The following is a 16,151-nucleotide window of genomic DNA, read 5'->3' as shown; positions in this document are numbered from 1 at the left end:
TCTATTCCTGGCTCTGCCCAAGACTTGTGAAGCCTAAAGCGGGTCATTTACCCTTTCTGTGCTTTCGTTTCCCCATCTGTGAACGGGGATCATAATACGCAGGTGCCTCACAAGGGTGTTGGGGGTTACGCAATTTAGTGCTGGTGCAAGTCTTTGAGCTCTTTGAACGGAAGGTGCCACAGGAACACAAAATGCCTTCCGAGTAGACAGGCCATATCCTCCTGACAGCTACATCAGTGTAAACCCAAAGTAACTCAATTGACCTCAATAGACTATTTTTAGATTTTCACCTGTGTAACTAAGAGCAGAATTTGGCCAGATATATCCAGCATATTTTCTCTCCTTTTCCTCTTGTGAAGACAGGCAGTTGCACCTAAGACAGTCTTGGTGATCACAAAGGGGCTCTGTGATGCTTTGTGGCTGAGAGCATACAAAACTCTATGGTCAATGTGAAGGGATAGATTTCCTGATCTTTGCCTCCAGAAACAGAGGCCTGTATCCAGCAAGCTGCAAAGTCAGCGGTAGTAGAGTGGTGTCTTTTTCAGACCAGCCTCTAGAGGGTGAGACTCTCACAAGCTGCAACATTTGAGCAGGTCTGATTGTATCCAGTAGAGGGCAGTAGTGCCCACACAAACAAAGCAGCAAGATCCACGCTCGCTCTCTCATCATTTAACACGACACGCAGTACTGCCAATAGATTAGCAACCAACTTGAAAGGGATATTTGGCAGTTCCCTATGAAATAGCCATAAAACTGAGCGTTCACCCCAAATTGTTAACCCCCATTTCACACAAGGCAGGCTTCATCAGGATAGATCCAACATGACTCGTGACCCCACATTGGGTCAAGTATATTCTGTGGATGAGGGAATAGCTCTTCCAGTGGTATTTCCAACAGGGCCAAATAAGAGAATCACAAGGCATTTTCACAAGCGAGCCTGCTCTCATGAGATTTCCAGCCCTGAGGGGTTCAGATAAGTTCTGATATGCTCTTCCAAACCTCAGAACTTTTTGATGTTTGCCCATCATGCACTGAGATCCAGACATTTCAATCTGCTGATCACAGGTGCAGCAGTGTACGTGAAAGCTCTGGAAAGAAACAACGAGAAGGGGTATCTGTGATTGCCAGTCCTCCTCCATGAAATTTGGCTGCTTCAGTGAAAGAACATTCTCTAGTGGTTAGAGTATGTGAAAAGGGAGTCAGGAGTTGTTTTCATTTGATTCAAACTGGTTCACACATCCCTAATTAAAACAAAAGAGGGGAACACATTGTATGCTCAGTGAATCATGAGACTTAAGTGGCTAACTCTTATCCTCTGTGATGGCAAAATTCCTGCTGACGTCAAGGAGGCAGGAACCGGTTCATAGACAAAAAATGGATTGGTCACTATAAGACAGGTTCAATGGTGCCATGAGATAAGATGTAATTGGGGCCCATCCTCAGCTGGCATGAGTCAGCGTAGGTCCACTGAAGTCAATGGAGATCCATTGATTTACAGAACCTGAGAATTTGGTTCTCCAGACATGATTACTTGTTAATAATTCATAATGGTTATTAATAAATATATCAGATAATTAATCATTTGTGACTTAGCAGCATTGTCTTTGCAAATTCACTGTAGATGGCATCACTTTGTTACAGGTGATTTTGGAGGAGTGGCTGTAGAGCAGAATCCCCCACATTCAAACACCCCTGAAATCTGAGAGGCTCTGATCATTAATCTGGATTTGAATTCTGTGATTAGGGCCTAGCTCTATAATGGGCTGCAGCAGAAATCTGAATCCAAACAACCCTGGCTTTTGAGATTGTTTGAAATCTGAATCTCAAGCCCATCTTTACTTGATTCCAATATAGATAACAATGTGAGAGTCATACTCCTGGTTTTGTACAATAGAATACACTTACATTACCTAGGCTCAAATCCTTCCATCTAGAATCCAGCCTGAATGCCAGGTATAGTCCACAGGAAAGAGCTGGAGGGAAGGAATCACCCCACACAGGCTGCAGAGCAGCTAAGGAGTATCTCTGTGGTCACTGCTGCCCCTCTGCAGCTGCAGTAGCTCTAAGATACTCCCTCTGGGAGGTGGCAGGGTCAGAAGAGAAGATGCACACAGCAGCAAATCATCATGACACTTTCACAGGAACCATAATAAAATAATTTGCACATAAAGACCCCAATTCCTCAAAGCACTGAAGCATGCAAATAGTTTCACTGAAGTCAATGGGACTACTCACATGCTTCAAATTAAGCCCATAAGTAAATCCTTGGCTGGATCAGAGCCATATAGCATTTTGTAATTAAGCATCTCAAAATGTTTTACAAACATTAGTGAATTAATCATCAAGACAGCCCTGTAAGGTGGCAAGAATTATTATCCCCATGCTGCAGATGGGGAAGTTAAGGCACAGAGAAGCTAAGGACCAAATCCTGAGAGTTTGAGTATCCCCAGTTCCTACTGAAGTCAATGAGAATCTACAGTGCTCAGCACCTTGTGTCGTTAAGCCCAAAGTGACTCATCTGAGGCGTTAGAAAAGTTCTATAATGAAGTACAAGACCATTCTTCCTAAGAGAATAACAATGGTGTCCTGGCCAAGTTCCATTTTGGCTGATTGCATTCTGCTGATATACATTCACCCTGCAGTATTCTTCTTTACTTCCAATCCTAAAACGTTGTGTAAGACTACAAGTTATTGTCAAACTCCTACTGTTTGCGTGTCAGCAGTGGGTGAAATGATCCCTAGAGCTATAGTTTGGGGGCAGATCCTCAGTGTAGATCCACTGAAGTTGATAGAGCTATGCCAATTTACACCAGCTGAGGGTCTGACCAATGGTTAATACAGCTGTTCAAGTTTGTAAAGTGCTTTGGGATCCCTTGGATTTAAAATAGAAAGATAATCAGGAAAACATGTGGGTTCTTATCAGAAAGCTATTAAGTCATCTAGTGAAGTTAATTTCATACCTTGTTTCACTAATGTTCAATGCATGATACTAAAATTATAAGTGGTGAAAAGCAACAACCTCTTTGAAGGAAAAAAATTAAGAGCAAAAATATTTAATTGCAAGTAAACCCTGATTTTTACTTATTTTACTTGTGCTTGTTTCTTTAAGTAGGGATGCTGTCTAAAGCTGGTTATAAACAGTTTTTCCACCACTGGAAAATTTCAATTTTTTGGTAGAAATTCAAAACCTCAAAATATTTCAGCTGAGAACCAAAATATTTCAGTTTGGGAATGCCACCATATTGCCACACAGGAGCTGACATTTGGGTGCCTCATGTTCCCATTCTCCTCTCTAGGCTGGGCTCCCTGGTCAGACTCCACCTCCCATGATGCACCACAGTCAGCCCTCTAGGAGGGGTGAGTCATTGCATCATGAGAATCCCAGGCAACCATGGCAATTGAACTACAACACTCCCATGAGGCATCATGACAGCATCTCCAGATTGAAATATTTCTGTGTTTGACCAGAATATTTCTGTTTTCAGGCGTTCCATTGTTTGAGTAAAACATCAGCATTTTCCACAGAAAATGGATACCTTTTGGTGAAAAATGACAATTATCTAAAACTCATTTTTCTGTAGAAAAGCAGCTCCGGCAGAAAATTTTGGACTAGTCCTAATGGCAAACACTTTTCAAACTAAAGAGAAAACGCTTTTTTGGGGGGGTGGGGGAAAGGATCAGGCATTTTAAGACAGGCTGAAAGTAGTGGAGTTGATTCATTGGTTTTCTACAGAAAGGCTGCTGGGACAACATTCTAGAATAAATTCAGCTGATGTGTTTGAATTTGAATGGGGACAGAGTGCTCCCTGTTTGTTTGGTGTTTTCCTTTCTTTGCTTATTTAACACTAGATATTTGCCTGGAAACAGGATCTTACAGGAACCACTGCCATACTGGATCCATCTAGGATCCATCCTAAAGGGGCCAGTACCAGATGCCAGGTGTAAAATCCCCGTTGCTGACAATTATGGCATACCTCTTGTAGAAATTACTTCCTAATCCCAAGTAGTTAGTAGGTCCTGAAGCATGAGAGTTTATATCCCTTGTAAATGTGCACTCTGTCTAATGTAACAGGAGATATTCTTATTCAAATAAATGCCAACACCAAAATTTTCAAACATGGTTACCTAAAATTAGGCAGGTTTTATTCAGCTCTCTAAGAACACTTTCTATTTTGTTTCCACAAAGACTAAAGAGGCCCCAATTTTCAAAATGAAAGCCTAAATTTAGGCTTCTAAATCCTTATTTGACACCTAAATTGTTGGCCTGATTTTCAAAATGTTTTTGCCATGATTTTATAGCAAGTTATATTTATAGCAAGTTATTATATTTGTGTGATATTTGGTGTTTTTCTTAGGGTATGTCTACAGTGAAATTAAAGACCCATGGCTGGCCTGTGCCAGCTGATTTGGACTTGTGGTACTCGGGCTGTGGACCTGTTTAATTGGGGTGTAAATGTTTGGGCTCTGGGACCCTCCCACCTCGCAGGGTCCTACAGTCCAGGCACCAGCCTGATCCCAAACATCTATACCACAATGAAACACCCCCACAGCCTGAGCCCCGCAAGCCCGAGTCAGCTGGCACGGGCAAGCCACAGGGGTGTAATTGCCATGTAAACATACCCTTAAAGCTCCAGCTGCTGCAAGAAATTTATTACCTGACAATCTCAGCTTTTTTATAGCTATACACAAGTGAAGTGTCTAGCCCACATGAGTGTGGAGAAAAGCTTGAAATTGTGACCACCTAAATGCACAAAAAATGAACTCTTTGGGGGCAGGGACAGTCTTTTTGTTCTGTGTTTGTCCAGCGCCTCACACAATGGGGTTCTGGTCTATGGCTGGGACGTCTAGGTGCTAAGGTAATACAAGTAATTAATAATATTTTTAAATCTCATTATTTTGGGGGGCTTGACATGACTTCTGAACAACTGGGATTGGCAGGACTGCAATTCCCACTGACGTCAGTGGGAGCTACTGGTTACTCAGTATTTTTTTGAAGTTCAAGCCACTTGAAATCAGTGGAAGTAAGGACCCTAAATCTGAGGATTGAGAATCTGATCTAAGGACCCCACCTAGTCACCTGCTTTTGAAAGGCTTGGCCAAAGTGCATGAAGCAAATGTGGCTGTAAAGCACGTAAGCCACTGCACCAGGATTCTCAGACAGGTTCCCTGTGAACACGAACCATGAAGTAGTCTCACAGTTGCTGCTTCTGCCCTTCAGCAACTTTTAATTTATGATGATTGACACCACACCTACAAGCTGCATCATCACCATCCACAAGAAGCATCAGATCTGTTTCAGGATAGCAAATGGTGTGGTATTATCAATAACTGACAGTGGCCTCCAGCAGCTGCTTCTTTATTCGTTTGTTTTTCCCAAGCCCCTATAAATTGCTGCTGGCATGCACCAAACAAAGCCAGTGTCAAGCAGTGCCTCTGTCTGAAGAACGGCACACAGAGCCTGATCCTCCACGGCCTTGCACCTTATTTCAGCAATGATAATTGAGGAGGGTGAGTGCAAAGTAGGTGTAAAACACAGCCATTCCAATTTGGTAGCATTTTATGCCGGCTTTGCACAAGAGTAAATGCTGGCACAAGGCAGTGGAGAATCAGGCCCATCCTATTTATATAGCAGCGTTCATTCAGGAGGATCTCCAAATACTTCCTGAACTTTTATATATTGAGGGCTCATGTCTGCAAGGTACTGAGCATCTCCTGTGAGTCCAGTGGGACTTCCTTCCAGGCACTTCATTGTAAGCTGAGGGTGCAAAGAACCTTGCAGGATCAAGCCCTGAATTACTCCCTTGAGTTACTTGCTCTGGAATAAATTCTCAAATCTCATGGCAGATCATTAGTTTGGTGTTCTTCTTTCCTATGCAGAACTCTGACAAACATCAGTGGGGGTTTTGAGTATGTAAGGACTGAACTCCCAAAATATCACGTAAGACCTACTGTGTGTGCATGAAAAGAGAATTTTGCCCTGCCTATATGAAACACTTCACTCACCTTCAGGGTGAAAACGGTGAAACAGTGCCCTCAAACACCACACTTGGGCACTGGCTCGACAGTGATTCAGAGGGAAGAATGCCACCTACTGAATCACCACTTTCCACAGCACACGGGTTTTCTCTACTGGTTTGCCATCCAAGTACTGACCGAGCCCAGACATGCTTAGCTTACAAGAGCTAACAAGATCACAGCCCAAGGTGGGACAGTGCTATAAAATGAATGTATCGTGAACTTCAATGTGGCAACGCAAACCCAAATGAGAGTAGCTGTTCTGAGGTTGATTGCTTGATTTCTGGGATAATAAATACCATTTCCATCGCAGGGAAACATTGGGTATTCTAGATGGTCATCTTCTCCCTTCAAACTCTCCTTAGGAATAGCCTGAATGAAGGCTGAATTGAATGAATCATCTATTCTAGGTCCATATTTGCAAAGTGAGGGAGGGGGATGGATTCAGTTATGCAAGGTATTGTTATGATAGGCAATCACACCACTTTATAGAAGCTGTTGGGCATGATAGGAGCCTTCCATTCAGGCTAAGCAAGGGAACAATAAAATGCCTCTTTGTTTAGTAATAGCTGAAACAATGGAAAACCATGACCCCAGGACAACACTGCATGCAGATGTGAGCAGTAACTGGGCCATGCAGTCCAAAGGTTTTCCCAGGGGTCTGATAAATGCAGGGGCTGGGGATTGATTTGATTTCACATCTGTGACTGGGGGTGGGGGGGGCTGGGGGAAAGAGAAGCAGCAGAAACACCACAAAAGAAGAGGGTGAAGGCATCAAGGAAGCCAAGATACAGCCAGAGATGCACTGGTGATGTGACCCTGAGGAAAGCAAAGAGAGAGAGATTTTGGCTAAAGGTCTCGTTGGAAAAAGGCTTGGGGTCCCCTTTGTCTCTAAAGCTTTCTGGGAGGGGAGAAAGTGGTCCAGGTAGCATTCAATAGTCCTACCTGCCTGTGTCCCGTCCCCCCGTCCCCCTTCCCCCCCCCACACACACATACGTCTTTCTATGTCTTCAAGTAGAAGACAGCTGGCTCTCTCCCAGTCATCTTCAAAGGGTGCTGGATAGCTGTTCACCCCACCTTGTTTCTTCAGGTGGTAGCTTGCTCTAACTCCACTACACAACCCAAGCCACATAAAGGTTGTCTTGGGTGTTGGAGGGTTGCCCGGTCTTACCCAGTGGGTGGCACAGAGCTTGCTTCTACTGCTGCCTCTTGCTAACTGAGCATCCCAGAAACTCATAAGCGCTTTCTAGGTAAATGTTTTGAAGATCCCAAGAGATGGGGATGGAGACAACTGTCCCCTCCTGAAGACTGTGTGAGGTGCAGGGCTGAGAGGTGTGTTGTCCTATGGGGATGGGGTGTAGAAGGCATCTCAGTGATGTGAGGAGCAGCATGGTTTAACAGACTCAGTGAAAGTGACTCCTGTATTATTGTTATAGAAATGTAGGGCTGGAATGGAACTCAAGAGGTAATCTTGTCCATCCCCTTATGCTGAGGCAGGAAAAAATATACACAGACCATCCCCGACAGTTTGTCCAACCTGTTCTTAAAAACCTCCAATAATGTGGATTCCACAACCTCCCAAGGTAACCTGTCCCAGTGCTTAACTATCCTTATAGTTTTCTAACAGCATCTCTAATAATGACTCTCTCTGTGACCATGATCAAGTCACTTAATCTTTCCACCTTAGTTGCCCCATCTGTAAAATGGGGATAATTATATTTACTTATTTACCCCATGCGGCAATGTGCTTATCAATAGCTAATGTTTGTACAGCACTGTAGAGGTAAATATTATTCAAAGCGAGAGATGGGGAGGACTGCGGAGAGAAAACAATATATGGGTAAGAGTAAGGGGGACAGAAAAGTGAAAGCACAGGGATTAAAGGTGCCAGAAAAAATAGAATATGGAGCAAAAGAGGAGAGATTAAGGAGCTTGACAACAAAGGACAGGGGTGAATATGAAATGAAAGAAAAAAAGAGAGGAGAGAAAATACCAGAAATGTGAACAAAGAGAAAATATTATGAAGGATGGGTAGAAAGAAAGAAAGAAAGAAAGAAAGAAAGAAAGAAAGAAAGAGTTAACTCTATCTATGGTTTCAGAGTAACAGCCGTGTTAGTCTGTATTCGTAAAAAGAAAAAAGAAAAGGAGTACTTGTGGCACCTTAGAGACTAACCAGTTTATTTGAGCATGAGCTTTCGTGAGCTACAGCTCACTTCATCGGATGAAGTGAGCTGTAGCTCACGAAAGCTCATGCTCAAATAAACTGGTTAGTCTCTAAGGTGCCACAAGTACTCCTTTTCTTAACTCTATCTATGGTACTTTTATAGAGCCCCTTACTATTGGATTGAAGTACCAGTTGAATGGGTCAGATAGAAGGAGAAGAATTTGTGACAGAAAAATAGAAGAAGGAAATAAGCAAGAAAAGGTGCAGGTAACTTTTAAGTAGAGCTGTTTAAAATGTTTTTGACAATTTTTCCCCCCCCCAAAATTTGCTTTTGTCAAAAAAGAAAATTCTTCATGAAAATCTTTTCTCTGCAACAAAAGTATTGGGGTTTTTTGTTAAAAAAAAAAAGTGAAACCACACACAAAAAATGTTTTTAGTTTTCAGCAACTGAAAACTTTCTGGTTTTCAGTTTTTGGTGAGAAGCTGACATTCTTTGTGGGGAAAATAATTTCCCAGTCACCTCTATATTTAGGTTAGTGAACTTATACTCGACTTTTACAATACTTATACGTTACACTAAGGCTTTTTCACAGTACTGTGGCAGTAGGACAAAACAAAAAGCTGTAAAGGGCCTTACTGTAAATAAGAAACCCAATGTATTTAGGTCCCTTTATTTTATTGTCATTCACTGGTCATCGTCCTTTGTCTTTGTATGTTGGGGTGAAAGGCATGGGATGGCTCCTTTGAGCACTACATTATGGCAAATCTGTTAGAAAGAGTTCTTGCTTATTATAAAATTGTGGAAGAGATTCACGTTCCCTTTCCTGCCAAAATGCAAGGGCCATGTATAGAATGTGCAGGAGTGACTTTAACTACGTGTGACGCCTGCACTGTACCTTGAATGCGTACTTGATCCTTGGATCATCCACGTGCTTTTGCTGGTATGTAAGTCTGAAATGTTGGTTAAGCTAACGGTGCACCAAGACAGATAAATAATGACTGATTGTCAGAACAGTCAATTATAATGGTTAATGCAAATGAGACATCTTAGTGTGTGTGTTTCCTAAAGCCCTTGGAAATTTGTATTAGTGGCACTCATTCCATTTGTAAGCTTTGTGCTTGAGGGAATGAGGAAAACTACACAGATGATCATGGGAAAGTTTACACAGAGAGAAAGGTTCAGCCAGCATATCGTTTGTTTTAATATGCTGCAAGCATGATAACTGTCACTCTTTGATTTCCTCTCAAGGCGTTTAACATTGGGCACAATCAGTTCATTATGGACTCTTATGGTGCCCCCAATGAAACAGGGAGGAATTGGGGGCAAGGATCTGCTCCCTACCCACCTACCACATGATGGCTTCTGGAGCTTGCCAGCCACACAAGGGGGAAGTACTCTGCACCCCCGGGAGGATGCAGTACCAGGCAGACCACTCTTGCATGCCCAAGAGCCCTGGAAGGCATTCTCCCAAGGGGAATGATTCTGATTTCCTTATTCACAGTGTGACCTTACTGCACAAGTAGTTCTACTGAAACCAAGGGGGAAAGTCATGGGGTAGGGATCCATCCAACGAGTCACTTGCTGGAGGATTCTCTGCTCCTTGAAGTCTTTAAACCACGATTTGAGGACTTCACTAGCTCAGGCATAGATGAGAGGTTTTTCGCAGGAGTGGGTGGGTGAGATTCTGTGGCCTGCGTTGTGCAGGAGGTCGGACTAGATGATCATAATGGTCCCTTCTGACCTTAGTATCTCTGAATCTATAAGTAAAGGGGCTGGAATCTGGCACTTTGGCAGAATGCCTCCCGGAGTCCTGCACATGCACAGCCTGCCTTCCCATTGCTGCACTAAGGTGCTACTCTGTGAGCAAAGGGGCCATAATCTGGCCCTAAATGATGCAGGATTCCTTCCTGTGCTTCCTTGGCTGGAGAGCCACTGTACCCCTTACTATGGGCAGAGCCTGCAAGGCGTGGCTGAGCCCTCTGTTTATCAGTCTAGTCACTGTGGCACTACAGGTAGGTATTAATCTCGCCCTGGTGACATTAATACGGCAGATTAGGGGGTAGCCCAGTAAGAGAGATTGTTTTATTGACATGATTTGTTTTGATGGCTCCTCCAACACATCAGCTCATTCACTTTAGCATTCGTTCAACTGCTTTTGTGGGAAATTTCACCAAGACAGAGTGCTTTTGCATTTAGTAATCATACATAGCATTTATATGCGGCTTTATACATTCATAGCGCTGTACAAACATTGACTAATTCATCTTATCTGTTTATTTAATGGCAGTTGCCTGCAGCTCTGAGGTAGCTGAAGTTTGTTTGATCCCAGTCAGACATCTTTCAGCATCAGGGCTTTTATCTGAATAATTTCCCATCTTAGTCACCGTTAAAGATTTGTGGTTGGATTCTGCTCTCAGTTACACCAGTGTTAATCCATAGTGATTCCACTGACTTCAGTGGAAAGACTTTGGGTTTTCACCAGTGGAAATAACAACAAAATGTGGCTGCTCGGGTTAGGGAAGGAAAAAGTCGCCAAGATACTTGTAATTGGATTTTGTCTTTTACAGAGGCCAAACTCTGCTCTCAGAAACATATCTGCCACTGCTGTTGACTTGATAAGAACTGCAAGCATGCATATCAGAATAGAATTTGTTCAAAGGTAACAAGGGTGGGTGGGTGGGTGAATCCAGAGTTCACAGACTCACGTGGAATTGTACTTTGGAAACAGCTAACTGAGCAGTCACACCCATCACATTAAAGGGAATTTATTTTGATTTTGTTACCTTCATTCTGTGCCAGGTTACACCACCCTTACTCTAGTACCTTATCCACACATAGTCCCTTTGATTTCAATTCAACTACCTGCAGAGTAAGATTACTGCTCAGTGTGAGTCACAATCTAACCCAGAGGGTCTCTCAACACTGTAGTTAGTACACGGAACATGTGGAATCAGGGCTGGCAGGGACAGAGAAATATCTCTGATTTAAAAAGGAGCCCACAGTGTGAAAACAGCTGAGAACCTCTGGCATAGTCTATTAAATGGCCCCAAAAGTACAGGGAATGAAGCCCACTCCTCCCCCACAAAGGGACATCTGTGACCTTATAGGGTTAACTAGGTTGTCTTCATTTTACTTCCTTTTTCTCCACTACAATCTTAAATATGGACAGCTCAGTTCTTTCTTTGCCCTGCTAGGGTCATTGCAGATAGAGCCTGATTTTGCTCCCAATAAACTCAATGGCAGTGCTGATAGTTAAGACACAGCACGCTGCAATCAGTGCCTTCTCTATGCCAGGAAATGCATCTCACCTACGCATAGGAAAGGGGGTACCCAGTGCCCCTGAAACTGCTAGCCTGCCTCCTCAGCAAATGCCTCACCCCAGCCCTGTCAGCAGCACCCTCTGCTGGAAGCAGATAGAACTCAGTGAGTTTCCTTTCAACCCGTAAACAGATGTGGTTTAGTAAGAACTGTTATTGCTAATTATTTATACCGCAGCTAAAATGTGCTAGGTGGCCAGCAAACACAATACAACAGGCCCCTGTCCCAAAATGCTTACAATCTCAGGGCCAGAGTGTGAACCCCTGACTCCCATTGGCAAGTAGTTACTCGCATGATCTGTCCCCATTGATGCCAATGGGACTATTCTTGCAGGAACTGCTTACCAATGTGAATAGAGCTCCGGTACATTTTTCTGTCAAAAACATTTTTTTGACTGAAAATTAGCTTTTTTCCATAAACAAACACTGTCATGAGAAATTTTCATTTCATTTGAAATTTTTCAGTTTTCAGGGCTTTTTCTTCTTCTCTCCCTTGTTTCCTTCCCTCCTTCCCTTTTTTCCTTTATCTCTTTTTCCATTTTGCCACTAGAAAAAGGAGGAAAATTTTTAAAAAAGAAGGGAAAAAAAGAAAAAAAATAAGTATAGGTTTTTGTCAGAAACCTGGAAAAAATCATAAACTATTGGGGAAAAATTTCCTCTGGAAAATAATTGGCATTTTCCAAACAGCTCTAAATGTGAGTCAGAGGTTCACAATTTAGCCCTAAAAGGATAATATACAGACAAAGGAGTAGGGGAAGGTAGCAGGATTTGAAGAAAGAAGGACGTTCCAGACAATAACATGTAAGGATGGGAGGAGAGAAGAGACAGACCCAGTTATGAGGTTCTTTGTACGTTATGGGATTTAGTGTGTTCACTCCTTAATCTTTATGGTTTTATTTAAAAATAAAGTTTTTAAATTGTTTATAAGAAATTAGAAAACTGTTGTTTGAGGGATTGTAGGATAAAGTATTTTTGAGGAGGGATTTGGAGGAAGGAGGCAGGGGGACGATGCATGGCATACTTCATGATCAATATTCCCACTAGTAGCAATATAAAATATCAATAACTCCAGAGTGTATTGTAAAGAAATCCTTCTTGTGTTGTCAGCCTCTCTATCCCCAAAGCACAGGCCGCTGTCATGTGAGTTGACTAACGCCTAAATTTTCAAAAGTGACTAGGGATTTTGGGTTCCCCCAATTTTAGGGTATCCAGTTTCACACCTGCTTTTCAGAGAATGCTGAGCACCTTCTCTCTGAAAATCAGGCCCCTGTAAAGTGTCTGAGGTCAGGCTCCAAAAAATGGTGGTGCAAATACAGAGAAACCAGTTTCCAGTGACTGCTCAAGGGACTGACAGAAGTTAGTTGTGTGACATCCATGATCTTCAAATGAAAGTGGAGCAGCAATTCATTCAATGTGTTTGGGAATAGTTTTGCATGGTTTCTTAGGACAGAGAGTTGCTAAAGTCCGAGACTCCCAACCACTCACTCAACATGTCTATTTTGGTATAATTTCAATACTACTAAAGCTAAATTCAGGAATTAAGACAACATCTCACCTGCCTTTGATGGTAATGCATAATCACAAAGTCTTTTTTAAGAGACTAATTTAGCATTTTATCTCCAGGGTTGATTAAGTTTTGATGACCCTAAATAAATATATTTTCTATTCTACTCAGGTTCTTACACAGTGCTCATTTCGCAGATCTCTTGATGCCTTCCTGAAGTGCATTCAGTGACATAACCAGCATCTCTCACACAATTGCTTCCTCCTTGCAGGGGAAAACTTGTATCCCGGAAGATGTAGTCCAGCCAGGGAGCCTGACCTCTAGAGGAGAGTGGGATCATGCAACTACAAACTACAACTCCAATAACGCTCTGCGGCTGCATTTCCAAATGGAAACATTTGGTTTTCATCCAAAATCTTTTGGTATTCAAATTTTCACCCCAAAATAATAAGAAATAAGAAGAAGAAGAAGAAGAAGAAAGAAAAATTCCTTGGAAAATGTAAACAAAATTATTTTTCCCCATTTGCATCAAAATTTTCCACAAACAAACCCCGCATTTTCCTACCAACTCTTTGTGGTTCCCTGGGAGTTTATTCCACTGCCTTGGCCATGTGAGAAAACCCCATCTTCTGCACACACAAACTTTTCCCTTTGAAGATAGTTGCATTTCACCAGGAGAGCAGAGTTGTCAATGAAGGTCCTCATCCTGGGACATCAGACCATCTTTGAGGATCTCTGGGCTTAGATCTTTAAGCACCTTACAGGTAAGGACCAAGACCTTGAGCATGACATGATATTCTATGGAGAGTTGGCATACAAAGCCGCAGGCATGTTTGAAGAAATGGAGAGCGCAAGTTGCAGCCTCTGGACCCAGAATAAAACACTAGGGTAAAGCCAAGTTTTCAGTTTGCATGTTCACCATGCTCTGTAGTCTATACAATCCCCATTTAATGTGAGTTCATTTTCTTTCTCTTACTATGGAAATTCTGATAGATGAGGAGTGATCTTATGGCTTTGGACTCTGGAGCCAGTCCTCACTGGCCAAACCATTTTCATCTCCACTGACCAATGCTTCACTGTTGTTTGAAGGGTTAATTTCTATCTTCTTCCTGCTATGTTTGATGGTTGTTTTGGGTAAGACACAGTATGCCAAGAATATCTAGCCAACTTGCATACAACATTATAGAAAAACACTTTGCAAGATGTCTGAAATGTATTTATAAGAGGCCAACAGTCCTTGAAATACCCAATCCAGTAAACCTTTCAAATTATTTCCTCTTGAGGAAAAAGCTCCACTGTAATTTTTCATTTAGGCCCTGATTCAGCAAAGCACTTAAGTGTATGTTTATCTTTAAGCACATGAGTAGTCTCACTAAGTCAATGAAATTATTTATGGACTTAAAAATAAAGGTTGTGCTTAAGTGATTTGCTGAATTTGGGCTTTCATGCATTATTGGAAGGCGTTCAGATACCATGGTGATAGGCTTGGTATACGACTCTGACAGCCATCTTGACAAGAGGGTACTCACTGTCACTTAAAAACTGAATGTGATTTCCCATGCCTCTGTACTTCCAGGGCCAAACACTCCTAGAAGCAAAAGTTGTGAAATATACAAGAAAAGCTGTTCTCACAGTACTTTGTTTCCAGCCTGACTGGAAGCAGAATTAGTGGGAAGCTCGTGAGAAAGAGACTGTCTTTGCAAAATTTCACTTTCACTTTTGCAGATCCAAGGGGTCTGGGCCAGTTGAGCTTTAACTAGAATGCTGTAATGCAATCCTGATCAGGGACGTTTGACCACAGTTACGCCAGAGGCCTCATTGGCTGATTAATCTTGAAAAGTTCACCCACTCTCAGAGGCTATGCCCCTTTCCGACCTTACCAAGGCCTTCATGCTTTCACACGAAGGTGTGTTTGACAATCGTGATGTTAGGCGCCATCTGCTGAAGCTCACCTTTAGTTGCCCATTGTGTTTTGTTGCCCACTGGGACGTGTAAATGCTGTTTTTGCACAGGGCGGAACTGTTTGACAATCTAGCCCACTGTGTCCTTGTTGCTCCATATAGGGCTGCAATTGCTGTCCCAAGCTTTGATAAGGCTAGTGGTTGAGATAGCTACTGTACTTTCAAGTCTGCCTCCAAATAAACGGCTCCCTTTCATCTGTGTTTTATTGCCAAGGACAGAGACAGACAGGCTGGCTAATAAGTAATAGGGAACCTTGCTGAGTCTCAGAGTCCTCTTGATCAGGTGATCTTTGTTTTATATGTTTATAATTCCTATTGTGTGAGGAGCAGGTGAGGTCCAGCATGTGGCGTGTGTGCGCACTGGAGAGAACACATGCCTGTGAAAGGAATTCAGCCGTAAGGCAAGTTGATGGACATAACTGTTTCAGTCCTTTCCTCTTTTCAAAGCACAAAGGTGTTCAGAATATGAATGGGTATCAGTCTCTAGCCACAGCACCTCATGGAGCTAGAGCAAGGTTTGTAAAGAAAGATCAGTTGAGTCAGATCAAATCTTGTACTGTATCAAATCAAAGAAACGCAAAGTTAAGGATACATTTAAAAAAACTCAAGCATTTGAAAATCTGGAAATTCAGCAGTAAGGTTCCTCAAACAACTATAACTCTGTCTCTGATGCTACCATGCCGCCTCACCCATGTGACACAGAGCCAGCTCAAGGTTACTATCACAGTTAATCTTAGACACTTCCTCTTTACCTTCTATGGGCCAAAGGTAAGATCTTAACCTGTCTGGTTGTAGAATGAGGTGTTTTGTAGAATACAGCCAATATAAGACCATAAGAACAGCCATACTGGATCAGACCAACGGTCCATCTAGCCCCGAATCCTGTCTTCTGACAGTGGCCAATGCCAGGTGCTTGAGAAGGCATGAATAGCCCAGGGCTATTATCTGGTGATTGGAAGCTACTGGGAGTAGCTAAAACTTTCCAATTTGGCTTAATAATCTTTTCATCTGAAGTAGTGCATCTGTCATTACAACCATAGCTCTTTCTGAATGATGGCTTTGTTTGGCAGTTTCCTTAAAGTGGGGTTTCTTTCTTCACCCCAGACACCCCAAAAAACCTTTTAAATAACTTACTTGTATGAAAAAAATGACACTGGTGGAGTAGCTACAATATGAAGCAAAGACAGAG

Source organism: Natator depressus, chromosome 1, assembly GCF_965152275.1.
Source record: "Natator depressus isolate rNatDep1 chromosome 1, rNatDep2.hap1, whole genome shotgun sequence".
In the NCBI taxonomy this organism is placed as follows: Eukaryota; Metazoa; Chordata; order Testudines; family Cheloniidae; genus Natator; species Natator depressus.
This window is presented reverse-complemented; position numbering follows the sequence as displayed.